The sequence below is a fragment of the Bombus affinis genome, chromosome 1 (genome assembly GCF_024516045.1).
Source record: "Bombus affinis isolate iyBomAffi1 chromosome 1, iyBomAffi1.2, whole genome shotgun sequence".
In the NCBI taxonomy this organism is placed as follows: Eukaryota; Metazoa; Arthropoda; class Insecta; order Hymenoptera; family Apidae; genus Bombus; species Bombus affinis.
In genome coordinates, this window is record NC_066344.1 from 7,646,291 (window position 1) to 7,671,175 (window position 24,885).

Here is a 24,885-nt window from a genome sequence, read left to right on the forward strand (position 1 = left end):
AAGGAAATAGTCGTAAAAAGTTAGACGATTGAACGTTGGTTGCAGGATTTTATTCGCGCGTGGTCGATAACCCGCCGAATTTAAGTTGCACCCATATTTACCCGTCAACCGGAGAGACGCAGACGCTAAAAGTGCACCGTTCCAGAGCGGGTAGATCGATCGAAAGGGGGAGAACACCAACATTGTCGTCATCGTGGGCCTCGTAATGGAGTGCTGTTGACGCGACGTTGACGACGACATTGAAGGATCGAGGAGAAATTTTCCTCCGTCCAGATCCGAACGACGTTCCTGTCGATCAAGCAATTAGGTTCCGCGACTTCTCCCCGCTCTCGTCCCGTCTCGTTCTACCTCTCGCACTATCTCGATTTCTCTTACGGGAGAAGCTTTTTACCTCGCTGAAAATGCCTTTCTATCGGGTCGATGGAACTTTTATCGATATTTACGTCGGTCGCTTGATAAAATTCGTGCCCCTCGCTCCGAGAATCGTCGACTAGCTTCGTTGAAAGTGCTGTGAAATTTGTCAAATAATCAGACTTTTATTTCAAGTATTTAAAATCATTCAAAAACGTTGACATCTGAAGACCATATAATCTTCACCTATTTTAAAACCGGTTCAATACACGAAACACGTAGTAAAGTAAGAAATAGTCGTTCGTGGAAATCTCACTACGTAAAGAGTCGTAACTGCGGTGGAAAACATTTGTCCGCCATCGCCTCTATAATTCTTCATTATTCCTGCGTTTTATTTACATCCTGAACGATGATCGAGTCTCGTTCGAAAATTGCCGTTCCGTCGAACATGCAATTGACAGCGGCTTGACAACGACGTTGAGGGATCGAGAATGGGCGTGACGCGATTTTTTGCACAGGGACATTAGTGACTTTGGCATTGTGACAGGGAAGGTTACTCGATTCTGGTCAAGAGTCCGTCCGCTCCCGAAAGGGTTTTCGAGAAAAATTCGATCCAGCCTCCGTCGGATGATAAACGATAGAACTTTACTTGTCCTCTTTTTTCTCCATGGGGTCACGGATGATTCGAATAATCTTTTAAAATCATAAGATCCCCAATGCTACAAATAAGAAAGAAAACTACAAGAAAAATGTTAGAATTAAAATTAAAATTACAAATTCCGAGGATTCGTGCAAAGTTTCGATCGTTGAACCAAGGCATAATCACTGCCGGAAGGGTATAAAGGAGAACGACGAAAAGCAAAAGAGATTCACGAGCTCTGCGAACCCTAGCCGGTAGCTGCAATTATTCGGTTCATTTAGTTCACGGTATGTCGCCTGAGTAATGTCGGTCTTGTGCAGCGGCCGCAACCAGGGATACGCCAGCACCAGGAGAAGGTGTGTCACCCTCGGAAGGCTTTGTAGGGAAATTCCTGAAACGTCGCGGAAGAGTACCTGGCCGGCTCGTACAGAACACTCGATACCATTTGAAAGCACGTAGGTAAGCATTTATCCGGAATATCCTATTTATCTTGGTGCTGGGACACGCGCCGTCCCTTATTCTGGCAATTCGGTCACGTCTTACCAGTCCAGCGTTTCGACGAAAACCTGCAATTTCGATTTCTTCCCAAAGATTTCCAGACTTTGTCCCCTTCTACTCTTTTATCCTAGTCTTCTTCGTCTGTTTCTTCGTCTCCGTCCTCTTTCGTCGCTTTTCTCTCGCCATTTCTTTTACACGTTTTTCCACATAGACGAGAGTATTTCCTCTGTTGAGAACCTAAAACTCGTATACACTCGTCCAAACGGAATGCAGCTGGCAAATAAAGGCGCAAACTACCGTTTGCGGAGCAACAGCTAAGATACAAACTGTTCCATGTGTGGAAAAATCAATCTAAGTCGACGAGCTTTGTTGCTTTTTACTTCTCCCCGCGTTTGATCGTTCCTTGCATCGCTGGCGAAAACAAACGGGAAGTTATCGTAGGAATTTCACATGTCGCTGGATATCAAAAAGAAGCGCTTTCGTTCCTCTCCAATCTGCGACTCTTTACGGATGTTGTTGGTCGTTGTAAATTTCGGCAACATCGCTGAAGACAACTCAACGATGTAGAGACTATTTTTCCCTGGTAACCTACGATTCTGTTTTCTTGGTTAAAGCGTTTTTATAGTTTTCATGGAGAAAAAATGGTGCAAAAAGTGGCAATAAACCGCCCGGTATAATTAGAGGAATTTGCTGGCGGCTGGAGGATAAAACGAATTGCAAGACTGGCGAAACGTTTTACGTTTAATAGCATGGCTTCTTCGACGAACGTAAAGTGTTGCTTAACATTTAAACGGAGAAGCAAGTGTCGGTTAAATAAACTTATTTATATAGCTTGCGCTTCGAGGGTTAAAGTTAATTACTACGAGATTAGCTATTATGGTTCAATTCGCGAAAATAGATATTCCGAAAATGTACTGCAAAGAGAAGTTGCAAGCGCGGAACAGCAATCCTTAATATCATTATAGTTCAATCACCTTAACTACCGAATTAAATCGACACAAAAAATTCGACAGAATTTGAAATCGCTTTCATGCGCGAGGACGTGAGCATTTCGGTCTGCTTAAAACCATGTCACTCATCCTACAGTGTCCGACTCTCATACACAGATACTTCGGTGCAACCAATTATCATGCCCAAATAGTCATGCGGAAACATTAAATTATTGCTATCTTTCCGCTTCGAACGTAAATTTACTTAGAAACGGGGGATACGAAAATCTGCGAATCTGTCTACGCCGGGTATATATTGAACGTTGCAGAAATGCGTGAAGCCTGCTTTTAAATAGACTTCAACATCGTGACGATCCTTCCGTGAAATGCACTTTCGAATTTAACGTTCCTATTGTTTCTTCTCTTCTCTCTTCCAGCCGGTTTTTTTTCATTCCTCGTAGAGAGATCGTCATTCGGTATTGTCGATGTGAATGGTTAAATTGCACAAACAATTAATTCTTGTGGCAAGTAAATACTCGTATCCTCGTCGGACGGAACGAAAACGAGCGGAGAGCCGCAATTTCAGAATTTTGCAACTGCCGCGATTAACTGAATAACTCTTGAATTTCGTGTTCGAAACGTAACGTTGCACGATGGTGGTTTCTCACCCTCCAGAACTTCCCGCGCGGCCGAGGAAATTCCACTTAATAACTGCTTCTAATCCAGATGGAGAATCGAGCATTTTACTAATGTTTGCCTTGGTTTTGCCAAAAGTTCTACTTAATGAGTTTCGCTTGTAATACCGGTGGCCAACAATATGTTTCCGAAATGTAATTTCATGTTTAAATTTAATGTCGCGACCGCCCACGTCGCTATATCTAAACACCTTAATTAACATGAATATATCTCAATTACGATTCATCTTTCTCTTAGTTACCAACAACTTCCTACTAAGTTTCCCAATCCCTTAAGTTAATCTTGCAACGACTTTGCTACCAATATTTAACAATTTACCTTTATTTGCGTGATACCTTTTCGTTATGATCATTTCGTATGAGCGAATCTCAGTCTTCAAACACGAAGGTGCTCTTGGCTGTTGCGGCGTTATTCGATTTCGAGTTGGAAATCATTCGCGTAATCAATGTTCCACAGACAAAGAGAGATTGATATCTGGGCGCTAGTTTGGGCGGTCGCGCGAGCCGAGTGCATGACGACGTCATAAGTAAACCACTGCAATGCGCGTGCGCGCGTTGTACACAGTAATTATGTGTTAACTACCCGTTAAGCAGCACTTCGTTCTAATGACGTCATGTACGTCCTGCTAACGACGAGACGGTAATGCGCGGCCTGTGTACAATGCTTGAAAAGCCGAACATTACAAATCTCGTGAATTACCTCGGATTCTGGCGAGTTAACGCTATGCCGATCGATTATTAACTACGAGATTTGTGTATTCAACCGAGCCGGCGACGCGCTCCTTCGGTTTCAGCGATGATCGATCGATGGAATTTTCGAAGAGCGAATGTCGTTCCGTAATTTGAATACCAACGTTATTAATGGCCGCTCCGTTTCATGAATCGCTTATGATTCACAAAGAATTCGGATCTTCGTCGTTGAATCCTTTATTTAAATTTAATTTTGATCTCGTTTCATAGGGAATGAAATTTCGAAAAAATGTCAGTTCGACAAGGTTAATAAGCAACATTTTTGGCTCGGCCGCTCGGATATGGACGGTTAATTAACGTAGCTAATTGGGAATTCGCATATCCCTTTGCCATTAAATTCGCACATATTTGTGCCTGCGTTGCTTTCGGCCTTTAAACTAGATATTCCGCTGAAACGCCAGTTGTCCCGCTTAATTTTTTACCTTTGCGCGCTCGCACGTTTCTGTTTTACACTCGTTCCACGCTGTAAAAATAATTTTCATCTTGCTAATTTTTTCTTTGCACGTTGCTCCCAACGAACCTGCCAAAATCGCCACCTCTAATGTTCAACGACTGCTTCAGGCTTTTAATGAACTTCCTTTTAAATACGTTTGGCGTATTTTTACTTTTCACCGTTCCTTCAGAAGCAAATTACAGCGTTAACAATGGCGAAAGGAACGCTATTAAGAAGCGAACACACTTTTCGATAAAATTACCTCTTTTAAATATTCATTTATTCTGTGAATTTAAACTGATTCGTTATAATTTTCCCTCTCAGCGTTTCTAACAAAATTACCAACTCCCACTTCTTAACTCTCTCGCAACCCAAACCCAATTTGTAGTCTTCGAAGCAGCTCTCGAACTACAACCTACACCCTTAACTCTAGAAATCTTCATTTTCTATCGAATCCAGCTTCGACACCATGTAAGTAAATATAGCCTATATATTATATATATAACTACCTTTATTTTTAGAAATCTTTACCTTCTATTAAACTTAGCTTTCATTTTTCTATAAATCGAAACAGCTATCTTTAACGTTATCCAAAATACGTTTTTCAAAATTCACATTTCCCAATGACATCTAAGTAACACTGGATCACAACCGGCGACCATAATCGAACTTCCTGAATACAGTCGATACCTGGAACTCGCAGCATCCCCTGACCACGTAGAACGAACCAGGGGAGGAGCTAGCCACACTCTCAAGCGAACAGGGCCGTACAGCGTTAATTGATCAAATTACAGGGCTAGCATCGAAATTGCAGAGCTGTCCGGCTGGTTTTCGGATCGGTGCAAGCCGAAAGGGGGCCGATCGTGGTAACCCCTTGCCGACACTACCTTCCAGGTTCACCCTTCGCCGACCTACCTCGCTGCATCGCCGAATTCGGGGGAAGGAGGACCACTTCAATCGGGACGATGTTCCGCGAATCCAGTCGACCGGTCAAGTGTTCATTGCCGGTTCATTCGCGCGAATTCCTCTTTTAATTAATGACTATCCATTGGCTGCCACCCCTCCATAGGTTGATGATTGATCGACCGTATCGCTGATTACCAATGAACACCAAATCCATTTCCGTTTCCTACATTGATACCCTTTGGATACTATTTCTGTCGTGTCTTGATTGAACTTTATCGTCAACTTATGTAGTCTTGGGGTTGATGTAAAGATGAGAATAGTTAGAGATCGATACAATCGCCGACGTTTGGTTTGGTATAGTTGAGTTATAAACGGTAAGATGGAAGGATTATCTTACTTGATGTGACATATGCGAATATATGAGGAATTTTTAGGATGGTTGGAGGTTCGTTCCGTAACAGAGCGAAAAGTCTTTAAAGGAAATAGATTCAGATTAATGTGCAATCTTCGAGTTTATAATATCGCAGTAAATTGTTTTAGCGAATTTTCTATTTATATCTCGTTATGAGAAGAACTACAGGGAAATTGAAAACTTCGTAACGCTTTATGAGTATTAATGTTGTTTGAAACACTAGTAACACTGACCACAAAATTCACAAAACAAACTGGATGTATACATCTGAACGTCCGTTTCCAAATCGCTATCATTACCTTTGCATTACAAGCCCTGTCGAGATGACACAGCTCCCTGCGAGTGGAGGCTTGATGAAAATGAGAGGTCAGACCGGGTTAAGCTCGTAATTCATAGAATTATTACCGGTATCACATAACCTGACGTACCTCGAGGCATTCGCGATGCTGGATCCTTCGGCGTAATGGTCAACAACGACGAAAATTTCGCTGTATCCAACTGAGATATTACCGAGCGCATGCTCTGTGTTCGCCGTAACGTCGTTTATGTCCCTCTTTGATAACTTTCTAGTCCTCGCGAGAACACCACCCGCTCTATATGAGAAAGTATTAAGATAAATAGACTTCGTAAAAAAATATTACTAAATTTTGTTATGTATAAATGTTACCTATCGTGTGTATATGTATAATATATTGAAGCGTTTACTGTGTGTTACATCATTCGTTTAAATCAAACAACAAAATAAACGCTCCATTTACCGACATCACACGATCTGCTCGCAATTCCACCACTTTGCCACAATCGCAGAAAATTGCTCCATCGATAGTTCGGAGAAGAAGAGAACGCTGACAGTGTAAGAACCAACCACTTGAACGATCAAACCCCGTCGTCGGAGTCTTTTGCGCCAGTTCCAAAACGGTGGATCCTCCTCCTCTAGATCCTTCTCGGTCGCTATCTAAATTAAAAATACATGAGATCCAGGGACTTGCCGGTGACTTCCTTTCTACCACAGAATGTCTTAATTACCAACCGGTCTTCGTGGTCGACGGGAGGAGGACGGAAAAAATTACGAAGGAAGGAGATCCTTTTCCAACTTCTCGCCGGGGTAACGGCAGCTTTGAAAAAGCCAGCCACGCGGGCGAATTCTGCGAAGGAGACCGTTCTTCCACCGTGAAAAAGGCGGCTGCCACCGCGGCTGTTCTGCGGAAAAGCTAGCATCTACCGGATGCAAGGGATGAAGAAGGGTAAGGGTAACGGGAGGTGTTAATTAACTACTCGTCTCGCTGCCGTCAGAGACATTCGAGCAAGGGCTCGACTTAACTTCGCACTCTCCACCCTCGTACTGCCCTATCGTTGTTCGAGCAGCCGGCAGATAACGCGTCCGTGATGCACCGCTCAAGAGGACAACGGTGTTTTTAAGGGTGAGCAGCTGGCTCCTCCGGAATAAACTCGTTCAGGCTATTGTATCGATGTACGAGTAGCACCGGAGTCCTGCTTTTAGATTATAAGTGGACTTACGGATGAAACTCGTTGCTGATTGTGGCAGAAGATGGTAAAGCGTAATGTTTTCTAAATCCAAGTTCATAAGATCGGTTCAGTGGATTGCCATGATTTAGTCATAGATTTTGTAAATGTCGCCAAATATTTAGTACATCGTATTACATATCTTTACATCATAAAGAAATGCAAATTTTTCAAAATGTCCTTGCAATAGATTCTCTCCTGCTGTATAAAAAGTCTTTCGATCTCGAAGAATTAATAGAGTTTGCGTAGTCGTTAGCGGAATATTTTTCGAAATTTTTAATCGGGGGCAGGAAAAAAGTCGATGAAACAATCGGCAGAGGATCGACAGGTAATGGTACAGGAACGACTGAATCGGTGCAACGAATTGGCGCGTCTCTCGTATTTCATCCTCGCCCGGTTAAATCGATCGTGCACCTACGAGCTCGCCGAATAATTCCTGTCGCAAGCAGAATAGGTAAACCTGGAATTTATTACGCGTCCGTTGCACCCGACTCGTGAGAACTCGGGGATCGGTATCAGACACTCTCAGACTCGCACCAATTATCTGCGAATTCAATAGGAAAATGAATATATTTTATCGGTCGGGCGAAAAAGCCTTGTCAAAAATTCCGTCTCGTTCCGTACCGTGGGTTTTACCGCGCGATTTCAACGCGATCGGTTCTATGATACTGCTTATTGTTCCGTTTCCTGCGTACACGGGTCACAAGAGAAATTGGGTCAGTCGATTTATTAAAAAGTTCGTTGAAAGCTGGCCTCGTTTTACGAAATTGAACGCTTCGAATTCTCGATGAAAAAGGTAATCTGAATTTTCGATTGCTAAGGCATTATCGAGAACGTTATCCACGTGAGTTATGCCTGGCAACAACGTTTTTCTTCGCGTTGTTTTCCAAGCGAAATTTCGACGGTATTCGCGTATGACAGAGCGAGGACGCGATAATTCATACAGGATATAGGGATAACCGGAGTTAAATTATTCATCGAACGAATAAATTTTCGAATCGCAATGCATACGATCGCCGGTTTTGTGAGTCGGTCGGATAACAAAGCTTTGCAAATATTACCGTGTTGCCGTGATACCGTTCGCGGAGAAATTCAACGAAGACCGAATCGTACAGGCGAGCACGTAATCGACGGTATTTGCACCGGGACTTACAGTTTCGTCTCCTTTTGCTAACGAACCATTCCGTAGCTGAGTGGCCCGGCAATCCTCTCAGAGACGAATAGAGAGAGAGGGAGAGAGGGAGACCTTAGATCCGCGTGGAAACCCGCCACCTCTGTGCCGTGGAAATCCTTTTGTTTCACTTGCTGATTAGCGATCCGTTAGACTCGTCTTACCGCGGATACGTCGTTCGCGTGATCTCGCAAATGGATTCGATAAACGAGGATCTCCCGCGCGTGTTTGAACGCGCGGACCACTTTCGTGGAGAAATTTTCAACGAATGTAACCGACCAATTTCAGTGCGTGAATGGTTCAGCGGGTACTCTTTGTTATGGGTTACTGGATTTTTGCGAAGTTTCTTATATCGGCGTGAAATTGATTTGCCAATAGGATAAAGTTTGCATCGATTCCATAGATGAAGTTTGCATAGATTCCGACAAATAATCTCAAAACTATCATTCGAGCAAAATAGAAAAAACGTATGGCCGATCTTCAACATCGTTTCACTATTATCGTTTAATTCTTGCAGCAACAGTCTTTACCTCGTTCGATTTTTCCCTGAACAGTTTCTTAACGTAACGGAATTCTCGATCGATAGTGCATAACTATAAAACGATCCTACGCGGTATTTCTTACCATTCTCCGACTCAGTCATCAACCAATAAACGCGTGGCTGATTATCCATCTCCCAGAATCCTGGAAATATGCACGAAATTTTTTCCAGTCCTAGTACACTCATAGAAAAGGAAGGTTGCACAATACGAGAGATAGCGTAGGGTGATAACAGAAGGTACACAGGAAGGGGTGTCGTTAACGATCCAATACAAAGCCACTGGCAAAGTGAATGTTACCGAGCCCCTTCCATTGGCCTTACCTAGCCGGCAAGCGTGTTGGCTCCCTTCGGGGTCCTTTCGTGAAAGGGGGGCAGGCAGAGGGGGAAGGACACGGGTCCGCCACCCACAATTCCGCTTGCGGGCACTGTAATTTGCTGTATGCATGCATCCAGAGATGGATAGACACGGCCGGGCAGCCGAGCAGGTCCGGGAGATCTATGGATTTATGCAAATGCAGGCAGTTAGAGTCCCGAGCAGCCTCCGCCGTTGAATAATGCGTTGATAAGATAGGAGCCCAGCGCTCATATGCCGCTACCTACCCTACCATCCGCCATTGATTTGTCACCCTTCCGCTCGCCGCCTCTCTCCACTCTGACTCCGAGTCGCTATTTCGCCCGAACTTCCCTTACTTCGCGAAGGAACTCCTAACCGTTGCTTAACAACCCCTCTGGCGATACTTACGTTCTTTTAATTATTAGCAAAAAGTAAAAGATACGAGCGTAGAGAGGAGATTCGCGTTTGTGGTTTTCCCGTTTTTGCACATTTTCAGGTTGGTTGGAAGTTTTCGTTTGTTAAGTGGAAAACTGTTCTGGTCGTTTTTTCTACGGGGGTTAGTTTTGCATCCGCGAGAGCGAGTTCACGAGCGACGAACGAGATAATGCTTTTGGAAACGTGACCATTTATATAGTTTGTCGTTGGCGCTCCGTGTGCGCTATCGAATACTCAGATGTAATCTTTCGCAAAAAATCTCGTTGACTCTCTCTCTCTCTCTCTCTCTCTCTCTCTCTCTCTCTCTCTCTCTCTCTCTCTCTCTCACTTTCTCTCTCTCAAGCAGCGACGTTTGTACGAAAAATAAATATCGTCCTAGAACGATTATGACGGATCTCTAAAGCCGTCCGTCTCCTCCGCTTTTTCCCTGGAAGCAGCGCGTTACAAAAGGCTCCTACGGCGGACGAAGGATTAAAGCAGCATTGAACATTGCATTTCCATTACAAATCGGATTCCGCCGGGATGGGGGTGGCTGGGCTGAGATAGGGTCGAAAAACAATAACAACGATAAACAGTCGAACATCGCGCGATCCGCTTTTCCCTTCTCGTTCCATCGGGCTGCACGACGCGATCGGTATCGCGTCACGGACGGCAAACATTGCTATGGGATTACGTTCTCGAGCCCCGTGGATCGAGTCACGCGTTCCTCTACCTCGACCATTGAAGTTACCCAGCCCCTGTGACCTTGAATACTAACTTCCGTGTTGCGAAGTACGATTCGATCTTCGTGCTATACAGAAACTATCGATTCTCTTACGCTTGACGATTAAGTTGCAGACAGTGTAAATTTGTATGACTATATTTTGTCGTTGTATTTCTATCACGATTATCAATTTCTATCAATTTTATTTTCATCGATCATCATTTTGTTTTATCGTAAACGATAATCTTGAAACATATTACCAATTTAAATTGTTCCATTATTCTCGATGTAAGCAAACATTTGCAGCCGTGAACTTCCCATGACACGTGTTACATGTCGCGGTTCTGGATTAAATTAAGATGTTGAATAGCGGTAAACTACCGGAGTAGAATTGAAACAAGGATGGCACGCGAAGCAAGGTGGTCGATGTTTATTCAGTCGCTTGTTACCTCCCTCGAATATTGCAGCTTTAAAGTGTGCAGTTACGCACCAAGTGTTTATAACCGGGAGAGCCGGCGTGACAGTTCATGATACGAGCGGAACTGGCGGCAATGCGACAGAGGACGTGACGTGTGCTAACATTGACCGTGTCTTCCTTCCAAATGGCCAGGTTTCCTCTGAAAATGGCGTTATCTAGATGCTCGTGCGAGCGTGTTTGTATTCTGTCACTTACCGTATCTCTGGCGGCTGACATTAGGAGCCAGGTTAAATACAATGCGTCCATTAGATGAGTTTTATCTACCTTTAATTCTTATTCTTATAATTTCAACGAAATAGAGGAGAAGACACTGACGTGTGGTTTGTTAATTTATCCACCTTCAAAGTTTGTCACTCAAAAGATTAGATATCAATAACACATGATAGTAATCTGCAGATTATATAGAATGGATAAAATTAAATCATCGATAATCGGTTTCTGGAGTATTCTATCTACGATTTTAAATTAATTCTTTCTGAAAAACTTTTCATTTTTCGATTCTCGAGGCCGATATAAAAGCAGATGATTTCGTTATCATCTCGTTTCGCTTCTTTTGCGCAATCGAGTATATTCGAGATGTCAGTAACGCTTCTCGTATCCGCGTGAACGGGTTCAGATTGTACTTGATCTCGATTAAAATCGCAATGGGAACAAATTGCAAATCGAACGCGGCAATTGCTTCATTACATTGCGCCCTGGTAACGGGCTCCTGATTCATAAATAAAAACGATACCGATCGGCCGACAGCGTTCGCAATCAATTGCCGCGAAAGGGAACGGACAGGTCCACGGTATCGGTCACATAAACCAGTCTTATAACCATTTAATCGTAATTTTACGCGATTCCACTCTCGTTTCATTACATGAGTCGTGTTTGGTCGCAATTACTGCCATTCGTTACCGTTTACTGTAAAAGGAAAATGATCTAGAATAAGTAGAGTAAAGTGAACGTAGATGTCTATCATCGTGATCGGTTAAAAATTTTATCAATATATTTCGATAATCGTATTTCGTTATAGTACTAATGAAATTTCAAAAAGTCTCGTACAATTCACATAATACATTCATAAAAATTTCCCGTATAAATTTTCGTGTACTCCATACATTTACAATAATATCGTTACAGAATTTCGTTGAATTAAATACTCAATATATATTATACACGATAAAGCAAGTGTTATAAAATGGGGAGGAGTGATACAATCGTCGCAAGGGTCGTTGAGGCGAAAGTCAGCAGCGGCCACCGAACGACCCTCGCGTATTTAGCAATAAATCAAACCCGCCTCGTGCCGTGTTAGATAAAAACGCGGGGGATAACGAGCCAGGTTGGCCGTAAACGCGGCGGAAATCGAATGGGAGTTGAAATTTCCGGTGCTCCCTGTACGATTTCAGACGGAGGTCTCGTTTTATTTCTTCCGCGGGATCCGGCAGCCACCTCTCCAGTCGAAGCTAAACGCTCGAAAGCGGTTCGAAACGTGCGTGATATCGCCATCATGACCGAGCCTCCATTTCCGAAAACCTATAGAGAGGCCCCTTCACCTTGACGATCGCGGCAGCCCGGCAAGAAAAACGAGACGCCACTCGAACCTCGTCGCTATCCAGTATTTGCCACTTAGCCTAACCCCTTTTACCCAACCAACGAACGGTCCTGTTGAAACACTAGACGGCGCCGCTCTTCTTCGTCTGCCACGCCACGATCGACACTTATCAGACCGTACCAAGTGTCACGCATCGATTTTTAATGGATCTCCATGTATCTATGGGGAAGAAACTGATGTTCGTATCAAGTCGAACTGTTTTTATAAGTATCGCATAATTTATGAGGTAATTATATAGCATATATATACTAGTTTCATCTTAATGGTGTTAAGAAATTCATCTTTGAAAGGCCAATGGAAAGTCGATCTGCAAAAATTGAAGGTTTTAATCACCATTGTGCTGATTTTAAAATTGTTCGCGGAAGACAGATATTCTCAAATGTTGGTATCAACATGGAAGTAGTATCTCGATTTATCTTCATCGAATACTAGATAACAGTTATTTCTCCCCAAAGCCATATTTTCATCATTAACTACCTATCAGAAGGACAGTTATACCTAATATAAAACAAAGTTTCCCAATCACTCTTTCCTGTACATAACGATGTCAATGGTGTTGCGAGATTTCTCAGGCGTTTCCCTCACGTCGCAACAACGAAGTCACGATTCACGGTGGGAGCTTTTACGAGCTTAGCCAGGAAACCTGGGGGAAACGGCGGGCACGAGAACGTTAAGACGACACCGTGGTCGCATCAACAGAAACGGCTTATTCTTTTCGCCGGCACGACCATAAAGGACGTTCGCAGGGACGAAGTTAGCACGATATAACAGTGCACATGGACGGACACGTAGCGGCAACGTTTATTCCGCTTTACGCTTACACCGTGCCTCCGGGAGATGGCTTATGAACTCCGCGCTACGCGCTTTACTTTTTCTCCTGGAACGAGGGGAAATAACAGTGACTACGTTCGGACAGCCAACCAAAACGGGCTTAATGTAGAGAATTATAAAGTCCTGGAATTTTTCCTTCTTCTCTCGTTTCCTCTGCTTTCCGATTTGATCTTAGAACTCGCTGAAACATTAGTGACTAGACTATTGATGATTGTACATTTGTAGAAAATTTCAACATGCAGAAATTCGCAGAAAAGAAATATATATAAATATATATAAAATTCTCAAAGTAAAGAACAACGTATTATAATATTTACTAGATGAAACAAATCTTTATTTAGATTACATTTTGCTTAACAAACGCATTGAAAATTGGATAAAAATGAGGACGAATTGAATATTTCTCTACATCATCAAGTGGTTTTGATGAGGCACCAGAGGATTATACGCAGCAAAGACATCGGATAAACCGGTTATCGCGATATCACGATGTCACGATTGAAGGAACGATGGTTTCCGGAATGAAAAGTACAGCGTGGCGGGATTCAACAATTTTTCAAATAATCGTGTACTCGTCGTGTGCCCAATGGTCGTTTCCCGAATACCATCTCCCGTTTATTGCAGCTTGCGAATGCTTTTTAAAGCGGAGTTAGGGCTGCCTTGCGCGTTCACAGCGAGGCTGACATATAGCAGTCAGCCCGTAAAATGCTCGGTCGATGACACGATAAATTTTAAGAAACTATAGAAGCAGCGCAAAAAAGTGCAGTCCCGTTACAAAAAAGTAAGTTCAGTGGTTGCATTGTGAGGAAACACGGTTTAAATGAAACGACACGAAATACATTCTTTCGTAATTATCGTGAGCTACAATATTTCACAGATATCGATCATTCCATTTCCCGAAGTAGAATTTATTCTTGAATATGAAATGTTAGTTTCCATTCATTGATACGGTCAAAGGGAAGATCTTCAAATTCATAAAGATGGTACAAATACTCTGTTTAATTGCAAGACTTAAAAAATCATGTGTTTCTCGACCGATGTCTAGTTTTCGTTAGATCTAAATATCCAACGTCTAGCTAATCATTTCGATTCTAGCTCTGAAACTTAATTTTGTCCATGCGGTGGCATCAAGCAATCCAGTAGAACGAAGAAGATGAGAGGCTTTCGAGTAAACGAGCGTGCGACGTTTATACGTGATATTGCGAGGAAACGTTTTTAACGATGAAGTAAACGACGCGGCGGTAAAAGGTAGGAAGTCAAAGTGAACGCGGAGAGTAGAAAAAGAAACGTTTATTAACGTAAACGAAGAGAAGATCACGGGAGGGAAACAGGAAGAAATTAATGGCGGATGGGCGGAAGACGCAGCGTGCATCAGCGCGAAGCAAGAGCGAACTAAGTTGTAATTAAAGGCTGCTGCTCGATGGAAACTTCTTTATTTTACTTTTTTAAATGTTTACTGAGAATATTTTAATTCTCCGCCGGCATAATTAGGCGTTCTACGTTCACCTAGCCCATTCCATCCAGTCTGGACGCGGAAAAAAAATGATTCGAAAGCGGCGCGAGCAGACGTAACTTCGCAAAAGCTCATTTAACTGACGTTTAATGACCACGCAGCCGTGCTACAAGAATCTAATGTATAAACAGTAACTTGTAGCGAGTCTATTATGAACTCTGTAATAAACATCTCGACTTAAACGCTTTCGTACTGCGTCTACTCGAGTGCCGCGAAAAAAAAGCAAAGCGGAAGAGAAATGGAGAACTGGCGCCTGTTCTGATTCGAAGACGCTAACGTGATTCGCTTGCTCGTTTTGATCGATCGATGAGATAGCACAACCCCGACAGGAATTCAATCTATTAGACCCGATTGCCGCGAGAACTGTTTACCCTGTCGCCGACTATCGTTTGTAAACTGTATCCCGATCGGTGGTTTCGGTTCATTCGTTTGTCATCATAGTTCAAACGTTCGATAGTATGATTCGTTGTTGAGAAAATGGAGTTGATTTTAAAACGAACTTGATACTTCTATGGAAATATACATTTTTGAAAATACTTTCCTCACTACTTTCTGCTATAAATACATTCTCCGGTCTTATTTTTTGCTATTCTGATGTTTAAGGTACGAACCTTGTAAGCAGTCTTACTGACGAGTCCATTAGCACCCTCTTAGTCTGCAACTCACCCTCTCTTCCTTCTCCATTTTTCTTTCTCTTTTTCCCTTCTCTAAAATTACTGTATCTCGCGCTCTTGTATACGTGCGCAACCCAAACACATAATTTGTATTAAAAAACGATCAAGATGATATTACGCGTACACTTAGATACAACCAAACTATAAAATTCAACGAAACTGTTACTAATACCTTATATTTATTATACAATCGCCTTTCACACCAATTTAACACGCGTATTTTCCGCGTCTCTTAGTTCTGTCCTTTTTTTTTCAAAAGATCCAACATCACTCCTAGGTTCTGTGATCCATGTCGACTCGCAGACGAAGGGGACAAGAGAAGAAACGATGGAAGGGAAGGACGTCGGTTGCGGCCGATCCAGAAATGCAGGTCGGATAATTTGGCGCGATTGGGCCTCGTAAAGCCAGGACTCGGAGCTCCGATCCAATTAACGGCAGTGGTTTGTTGCCTGGCGTACAGTTGATTGAACTGGTCGAGGACATCTAACTCCCTGAAAGCGCTCTCTTTACGATATATACTTTTGGTATAGCGAACGCCCGGCTGCGCCGCTCTACGTACTTATCCGGCAGACGTCGTAAAGCACTCGAAAAGCACTGGAAAGCTCACGGGGATGAGGTATCTCGCAGTTTCCCCTCACTTTCCTCGCGCTCGCGACCTCCTCTAATTTCTCGCTTCCTCTCACCCTCGACGTGTTCCTCCTTTCTCTACCTTCCTGCTCATTCCTCCTCGTTTCTCCTACCTTTATCCCTTTCTTCGTTTTTCGTCTATTCTGTTGGCCGGGTTAAAGCCCATCTAGCTGCACGAGAACGTTAATTCTGTCTCGACGATAGGATAGCTTCGATTCGACGACGTCGCTGATTGCGTCTTTTCCACCGACTGACTCGTGTACTCCCCCGGACAGTTTTTTACCACATTCTCTACCCTGTTTCTCTTTTTGATTTCACGGTTAAATTCGAGGGCGTTCGTTCAGCGTACGGATTTTTGTTTCGTGTTTTAGAGTCGCGCGGTTGTAGAGTTTAATCGAATTATCAATAATGCAAGAACTTTTGACCACGAGAAAGATATTCGTGTTTCTCGTTTGCAATGAGAGAACTTCATGCTTGATTTGCTCGCAACCCTCGACTTTGTTAGGGGGATCGACCATACGTTCCAATATGAGTATTTTTGTATGGTTTCTCTTGTCGTCGTTTTCCAGTTCATTGGATTCGCCGAAGTGAGTTAGAACAGGTTAAGTTCATGTAGAAATTTCATCTTGCCTCTCGTCTATCTAGCAAAAAATGTCTTTCGCTCGAGTTCCAAAGGTTGCAGAGTTTCACGGCGCCATTAGCGTTCCTTTCATCGAACTTTCGTATCGTCTTATTTTGTCTTCGAAAGAGAATCTTGTACGTTTTCTTACAAATAAGCTCGACGATCGATCAAAAAACAGAACATAAAATTATGATTCACGCGTTGCTGAAGAGTCAAGAGTCTCGAAGTCATTCGAGTATCTCACAAAGTCACGATTCGTTCGAAGTCCCGGGCCAGAATACAAGAGAGGACATCGTTGGTGGAGAGAACGTTGGATACCATAGACGCGACAACGATATTGAAAATATCTGGCTGAATTGGAAATCCATATCTAGCCGAGGCGAGATAGAGACGGAAAATGTTTCGTTGGTATTCCTGGTATCACGTATGCCCTCGTGAACACCGGTTGATCTCTTCCTTCCTTCGAAGGAAGAAAGAGAATGAAACAAAAGCCCACGGGCCGATCGAGGGTTACACGCTGCAGAAGAAGGGATATAGAAAATGGATTTTGTCTCTCTTTACCTTCGCCTTGCGTCTAATAACTGACTTCTCCATAATGCATAAGGTAAAAATGCTGAAGTTTCCCCCATTATCGAATAGGACAGTCCCCGCTGGAGGCCTCAGTATCGGCGTGTAGGTGAATATACAGGGTGTTCTCGTAACCATAATACAATTGGCAAAATTCTATGTGAAAAACAAGTCGAAAGTGTAGAATCGAATCTCTATTCATTTGAAGTTTCGTTTTTGAGAAAATCGAATGCGTGTAAGTCAATTATCGATTAAGCATGTTCGATCTCCATTTACTTGAAAACGAAGCATCAATCGAAGAAACGTTATTTTACAGTTTTGATTGATTTTCATAGAAGTAGAATATCTTGCTAATTGTTCACTTGTACGCGCCGTTCAAACAAGAATTAGCCAAGTTCACTCATCCGTAACAAATTTTCCAGCTTGACTTTCCTAAAAACGAAGCATCGTCTGAAAAACTACGTTCTATATATTTTCCATTTATCTTTCCGCGTAGAATCATTCCTTGCTCATCGTTCCATAATTATTGCGACACCCTGTGGCGAGCATTCACATACGCGCAGCATTTCGACCACGTAGCAGGGTCGTTTCACAACGGCCCGCTTACCCTTCTTCTCAATTTTGGATTACACTGTTTCGCGGCAATTTGCATGGAAACGTTCACGACGAGGTTCGCGACGAGGACGAACGCAAGCGCGACACGCTACTTGAACGGAGATTTCCCGTCTGTGCCGTCGCGAAACTGTCCGCCAGTGTCGACCACTGAAATTTCACGACTCGACCGGTGGAGGATGTGCACGGGAATGAAATTTCACGATTCAACTGGCGCTCGTCGGCTTGTCTCGAAGGAGGAATAGAAGCGAGTTGGTTGAAACGGTCGTTCGTTCTCTCTTTCGTTAGTGTCGTTCGTTCAGTGGATTCGCAGAGGGATGATGGTCGAAGGGGTGCTCCACTATTCCATCCTCCCTTCCTTTGCCTTCCACGGTATAAACGTTATTCTATGGATGGAAATCTCGCGCGATTGCCGCCGGAATAATCTTCACGGTGGAATATCGTCGCGAGCAAAAATGTCCTGGATATTGGACTGGATGGAACGCTTCGAATCGCCGCCTCGATTTACGCAGATCTTATTATTTTGTCAAACAAACGTGCTTTACGAAAAATGGTTAGCTTCACTATTACGTAGATCAGGAGGGTAGAATGTTTTTAAATGGAGACGTTTAGGGGACTTAGGGGGAAATCTTGTTTTCTCGAATGAACTTCTCTTGGTATATGATTTTTTTTATATATCGTATAATAAAAGATGCATAAACAGCTATTCTTATTGATTGTACAATTTCATTGTCATGAATGTAATCGTAATATCGATCGCGCCGCTGGCGACCAATTCCAAAATCGATTCGACTTTCCGTTTGAGAGAAAAGAGAACCACGATCGGTGCTCTAGAAGTCATTAAATTAAACGTAGGATGTTCTAATTTGTGACCTTTTCTTTCCGACCGGTATCAAGTGCAAATTTTCTTCCTTTTTAGCTTCCGTTCCCAGGCACCTCTGTTTCATTGTTAACTATTCCTATTCGTTTGCTCTTAAAACGGCAGCCTTTCAGGGCGTAATGAAGACCCCCCCCCCTTTCGTCCCCTTTTGCTCCACTCCGTCAAACGAACGAAACGCTACGCCTTGTCTGCTCGTCTTCGGGCTCGAAATGTTTCTTATTTCATCCTCGCTCTTTATCGAACCTTCTCTCCCTTTCTCTGGAATCGTGTCTCTCGTCCGTCTACTTTTCATTTCCCTCAGTTTCAAGTACCCTTATCCATCTTTTTATCTGTCGATCTTACTTCATTCCGCACTCGTTTCCCTTTCCTCGTCATCGTCTTCGACGTGTCACGAAGCAGACATTAACGAGCTGCATCGAACACGGTAATCGTGATGTATGTAATTGCATCGGCCAGCAATTGGATAAGCGCCTTATGGCTTATGATAATACGCTTACCGCACGAGAATTCGACGACGCTTATGGCGCACTGCATGCCGTAGAAATTATGTTGCGCCGCATTCGCCAAACAGATGGTCGCGCGTGACTCTGGACAATGCCATTTAGGGTCCTACAACGTGACCACGAAATAGTTGCGATACATGGCACGATTCTATTAAATTAGACAATTAAAGATTGGAATTTAGTGAAACGGATTAACTTGACCTTGAATACCTATGATTTCTCGTCTGTGCTCTGTGTTACTCTGTGATGGTATCTTTCTTCGTTCTCTGTATTTAGTAGAAGAATATGAGATTTTTTAATTAGGAAACAAAATAAAATAGGCTGACTAGTGTTATCATTTGATTAAATGATATTATTTTTAAAGCAACATTTGTGCCGTTATCAAGATTGTTAATGTTCAGCAAGGATATTTAGTAACTCTTCTGGAACTTGTAACTTGTAAAATTGAATATCAATTCAATTGTGCAAAAAGAACTGGAACATTTCTTGTATTTATTTCGATTCCTTACACTATGTTCACCTATGGATTTAATAATTTTAAACGAACTATACACACAACAAATGACATACTATGGCAGCTATAACTCACGAAACGCTTCGCGCTCGAGCAACTTTTACCGCAGCAAAACGGTCTCATGATCGGAAAAACGTTAAGCAACGCGTTAACGCGTCCCTAATACGAAATCGATGCGTCGCGGAACGATCGTCCAAATAAAGGGAACGGCTAAAACGTTCCCGAGGAAGTTTGTTGGCAGCGTTACACCACTCGTTGCGGCCATAACCGCTGATCGATTCTTAAGAACGTAAATTTTCTGGAAATGTCCGGCGCTTTCATAAACGTGCCCTGCCACGAACCAACAATTAATTTCGCGGGACTAGTTGTCGGCAAGTTCGCAAAATTCGAGTTGCCAGCACACGGGTACTCGACGTTTGTCACCCTTAGTTTGTCACGCGACAATCGCTTCTAGTTCAAGCCTTCACTTGCTCGAAGAATGGCCAACGTTCACGTTTCTGCTCCGCGATTAAAATTGTATTTTCAAGGAACTTTTCTGTTATATTTACGTTTGCATTTGCTATGCTGTCCTTTTTTAACCGTCTTATCTATCATTCTGAAATTGAACAAATTTTCCTTGTCCCATCTATGTTCTTCTCTGATCGTTTTAAAATATTTAGTCATTGCTTCGTAATTGTGTAATATAACCTAACTTAAAAAATAGAAAACGCAGGAAACCTCAAACATTTCAACACATTTTGAAAAATGCAAAAATGATAAATGACGGAAGTAGTATGTGAATGCGATGACATTAGCTTGTACGGAATAAATATTTTTACGTTTATATACGTGAGTCACTTATACATACTCTTTCATTATTAGTTTCTACTAATAGAATTCGATATCGCGTTGTGATATTCCAAGTTCGTTCCTTCCTGGTAGTTCCCCTCTCTGAATGGAAAACAACAGTGACTATTTACATAACAATGCCATCACGATAGCTTCATGATACTTCTAAAATAGTTCTCTATGTACGAGTATGAAATACATATGACCCTTTTCAATCTCACTCCAAAGAACAGTCTCTAATTTCATCGGTGAATGCAGCGTCGCAGCCGAACGATCTGCGTAACAAATTACCAAACAATCTAATGACACGCTGGATTCACGATATCTCCGATTAATCGTATGTGCGAATAGCACGCCATTAAAATGATATCATTCCCGTCAATTTTCACGGCACCTAATCGGCCGCGTTTCTCGCGATCCAATCATCGTTGAAACATATCGAATACCGTTTTACGCGATACGTGACTACTTTCGCAGCTAAAATCGATCATTCAAGAACGTAATTAGAGAAAGTGCGCATTGCAAGCCGCCATGTTCTCGCAACAACTTACTTCGACGTTTAAGGAGACGTCGCGTCGGCTTTTCGCAACGGGCCATCTTTATGTGCTTCGAATGCAATCCACAAGAAGCACGTGTTCGAGTTCGACGCGAGACAAGGAGAGTGTGTTGCAAGCACGTGTTGCAATTTGCGTCACCGTGTCGAACGTTTCGTCAACGAGAAATTACGTAGTTCGCAACTCGTGGTTCCTTTGTAAGAATTCGTCGTAGGAATAATTTGTCCTTTTCAGCAGGAGAATATAACGGAAACGCAATGAAAAATGTCAAAGTATACCGGACGGATGAACGGTTTTCCTGAATAATGTAAAGCAAGTCTGTGTACTTTTCTGTTCGTTTTTCTTGTATGCCTTCCTTGTCTTTTTTCCTTCGTTTCAACTCACGAAGGAATTGAATAAACGATGAGGTCGAAAGGTGTTGAAAAGTCGACGATTTTCTTGGTACATTATCTTCGCTGCTTGGTCGAATCAATGTTAAACGAAGTATTTCTCACGGGAGCAGGGTAAATTACATATTTATGAGAAGTATCGAGAGCAGTTTCACGAGGCGCGGGGATCTCGATCACCGTAATTCGCGCAATTTTAAAACAGTTTGCCTGTAAGTGTATTATTCGAAGATTAATAATTAACTGCTTGACGATTTGCTTAATTCGCGATAAAGAATATTTGAAGAGTTTCTTGGATGTTTCAACTTGAAATCAGTAGCGTGTTTAAAACATAGAGTCAAATTAAATTATTATTCCCTCGTTCCTTAGTTCCACGAAGTAGACTTTCCTTCTTGATTGTCTCGCAGCCAAATATTTCCTCCTGGATCTTGCGATTTTTCCGTGTCTCGCGCACAGCCGGGAACATAAACGAGCGGCAGTCTTGATTCGTTTGCAAATTTTATTCGAACACATTATTTCTGCTTTCCACTCCACTTTCGCCGTCGACTCTTTCCATCCGACTTATTCCTCTCCTTTTTATGATATTCTTATTATACATGTAAAGCGGGGAACAATGGCAGGGTTATGCAAACGAAACCATCTAGTGAAGCTGGATTAGAATCGAGCCGATTTCAAATAGTTTGGCAAAGGTTACTTAATTGAAACGAATGCAAATCGACGTGAATATCGTGAAAATCGAGATGCCGCGTAAGTATCGTTCCCAAGTTTCTAGTACCCGTATTCGTACCTCCAGAGCCAGTTTCGGTTCTAATCCCGATTATCACGAAGCTTATTGAGTTCCCGCTTCAAATGCAAATAAGAGCGAATATTGGCTCCTTTAAGGTATTGTCGTTTACAAATTCAGTTTCGTATTGATATTTATTTGATATTTACTCGTATTGTCGTATCAAAATTCTTTTGTCTAATCAACAAAATATACTTATCAATCCTATCATGTTTTTCCCCTGTAATATTTAATAGTGGAATTGTTAAACCTGTAGAGGCGCTGTTCTAAAAATTGTTAAAGGTTTTGATATAACAATTGATGGCAATTTTTCCATAAAAACTATGGCTAAAATAACAATTATTCTATCTCAGCAATAAAAAAATATTTAGGAACAATTTCGCGTGTAGTATCTACCAAATCAATTGCGACTTCAACAGGGTTAACAGGGATCAAACAGTTCACAGAAACACGTGTAACATTGCGAACAAATTGCCTTACTTGTTAAACCCGTACTTTCCCAACAAATGCGTTGCACAAAATCGCCCGCACAATTATTCCAAAATTCCCCAACGTTCATCCGAAACTTTCCAACACAACGCAACAATTTTCAACACGCTCCCACCCGTAGCTGCAAAATTTTGAATCCCGGTTTACGACTAGCTCGAGTTCGTTGACGAGTTTCTGTGAAATTCCGCATCTCTCCGCTCAATTTCCACAGTGTTCGGCCGCCCGTTCCTTCGTGGGGAGATCTGTGAAAATAATTTACCGAACGCGACGGGGCAATAAATAACGAGCTATATAGTCCTCGAAAAAGCCACCTAGAGGCCGAGGCTCGTTTTTCTCTCCGCATGTCAGGCCACGCTAAAATCCCTCGACAAGAAGGGTCCTCGAACTCGACGGAAATGCGTTTCTTCGACGAGGCCACGTCGCCTCGGGTTCACCGCGACCAGGACGTGTCGGTCTACAACGCGAAAGTCATCGTGATTCCCTCGCGTTCCCGATTTTAACCAGTCTTCCCATATTGTCGTTACCGTGTCACGAGCCTCGACGTCCTCCACCCCTCGATCAGGCTGCATCTCACGTCACCCAGTTGCCTTTTCCCGCGTGTCGGAGGTAAGGCAAGAATAAACAGTGCCAGGTATCGATCGAGAAATGCTCCTTCGACTCGATGTCGTAACTGCGTTGTATCGTTGCTGTGAAAAGACGTGGAACAACGGGAAGAGGGAAGGTCGGAGTGGAGAGGAAAAGGGACAACAAGAGGAAAATGGAAACGCGAGAAAAGAAAAGCAGCTCGTCACGACGAGCACGTTTCCGAGAGAACCAGTCTTTTTCCTGCCGGCACGATCCCGCGTCGACTCTCATCCAATCCCTTTCAGCTCCAGAGGGTGCCGGGTGCATGACGTTACGACGGTATATAAGTTCCGTGGTTTATGTCGGTTCGCGTTGGATTAAGCCTCCCTCAGATGTATCGACGTGGCTACTCTCTGTTCCTTGTTCCTCTAACCCCGAGATGTAATTTTCGCGGCCGTAGCCGCTATGTATGGGTCCCCTAAACGATTTTCTAAATGGTTGTTTATATTATATGAGACGCGGGATACGAGCCAATTGTGAGAATAATGTTGGGGTCGTTGAGTTCCGTGCTAGAGGTTGGTCATAGTCTGATGTGAAATTGTTTGGTATATTCTACGTATAAAGTCTTGCGAAAAGAAATCGACGAAAATTACAAATAAATGCATTTTTCTCTTATAATTGTTGCGCGTTACGCTTTGTGAATTGCAAGTAAAATTATTTAGAAAACTTTGCAACGAAACTAGCCGGTCCTCGCGATCGATAGAGAAACAGGATTATCTGACCGAAAAGCGAAAAGTAACGATGAGTTTCACAGAAAGGACTTGCTTTTATTACACAGAAAACAGTCACGTATCGAAAGTATGTACATCGATCCAGAACGGCGTGATTGTACAAGGTCTTAGATAGACTTTAATCAGGTCAAAATCGAGTCAAATGTTCGTTCCAATTTACTGTTATTCTCTTCCACGCGATTAGATCTGGTCCGATTTTACAAGACTATAAAAAAATCCTTTCAACTTGGTTCTGTTTGGTTCTGTGTTGGCTCTGAATTCTGGAACCGGAAGCGATTTTGCTACTCTCTGGTAAAACGGCCGAGATTGCATTGGAATCGTTGATCGCAAAAAACATTAGCGCCACGTTAAAACGAATAAAATTTCAGTTGGAATTCGTTCTGGCAGAGTTGAATATATTAAATCTTGGTTTCAGGCAGGATACGTTCGACTAATAAATTTCGCTTCTTTCCTCCAGCTGGTATCCTTAGCACCCCTGATAGCGTCAAATCCATCGTTCTTACAATGGCTGCAAGTAAAACTATCATTAATCTGGCCTCGCCTCCTCTTTCGCATTTGTCCTCCATCCACGTTCTTCGGCCTGCACCGACGAACATTAATTATCGGAAAAAGGAGCTGCAAAAACGTCGGTCCATCGACCATATCGCGCGAAAGTGGTTCGCAGGCATTGCAAACTCCGATCTGGATGCGGAAAAAGGTGCAAAGACGATTTTTTTCTCGATGGAGATAAAAAATCGTTTTACCGCTGT

General features: G+C 42.8%; 2 protein-coding genes and 1 long non-coding RNA gene across 26 annotated transcripts in view; 1 reads left to right on the forward strand and 2 right to left on the reverse strand.

Annotated features, from left to right (window-relative positions):
* The window catches only part of LOC126919929 (uncharacterized), a 174,744-nt gene that overhangs the window by 77,563 nt on the left and 72,296 nt on the right, over positions 1 to 24,885 (reverse strand). The window lies entirely within an intron of this gene.
* The window catches only part of LOC126920019 (farnesol dehydrogenase-like), a 68,444-nt gene that overhangs the window by 23,898 nt on the left and 19,661 nt on the right, over positions 1 to 24,885 (forward strand). The window contains exons 7-8 of one of the 8 annotated variants that reach the window (XR_007711874.1): positions 1,312 to 1,450; positions 15,693 to 19,700. The exons of 4 other annotated variants lie outside the window; for them this stretch is intronic. The gene's annotated coding sequence lies outside the window, so the exon portion shown is untranslated. Of the gene's footprint in view, positions 1 to 1,311; positions 1,451 to 5,090; positions 6,329 to 15,674; positions 19,701 to 24,885 lie in introns of those variants that run through there. 3 more of the 8 variants (XR_007711873.1, XM_050729924.1, XM_050729905.1) reach the window with 3 other exon arrangements.
* The window catches only part of LOC126920096 (uncharacterized), a 34,078-nt gene continuing 14,888 nt past the window's right edge, over positions 5,696 to 24,885 (reverse strand). Inside the window, exons 3-5 of one of the 5 annotated variants that reach the window (XR_007711888.1) lie at positions 9,172 to 9,346; positions 6,373 to 8,993; positions 5,696 to 6,207 (exon numbers count right to left, since the gene is read on the reverse strand). This is a non-coding gene — a long non-coding RNA (uncharacterized LOC126920096). Of the gene's footprint in view, positions 6,208 to 6,372; positions 9,347 to 24,885 lie in introns of all 5 variants that reach the window. The other 4 variants (XR_007711886.1, XR_007711889.1, XR_007711887.1 and 1 more) reach the window with 4 other exon arrangements.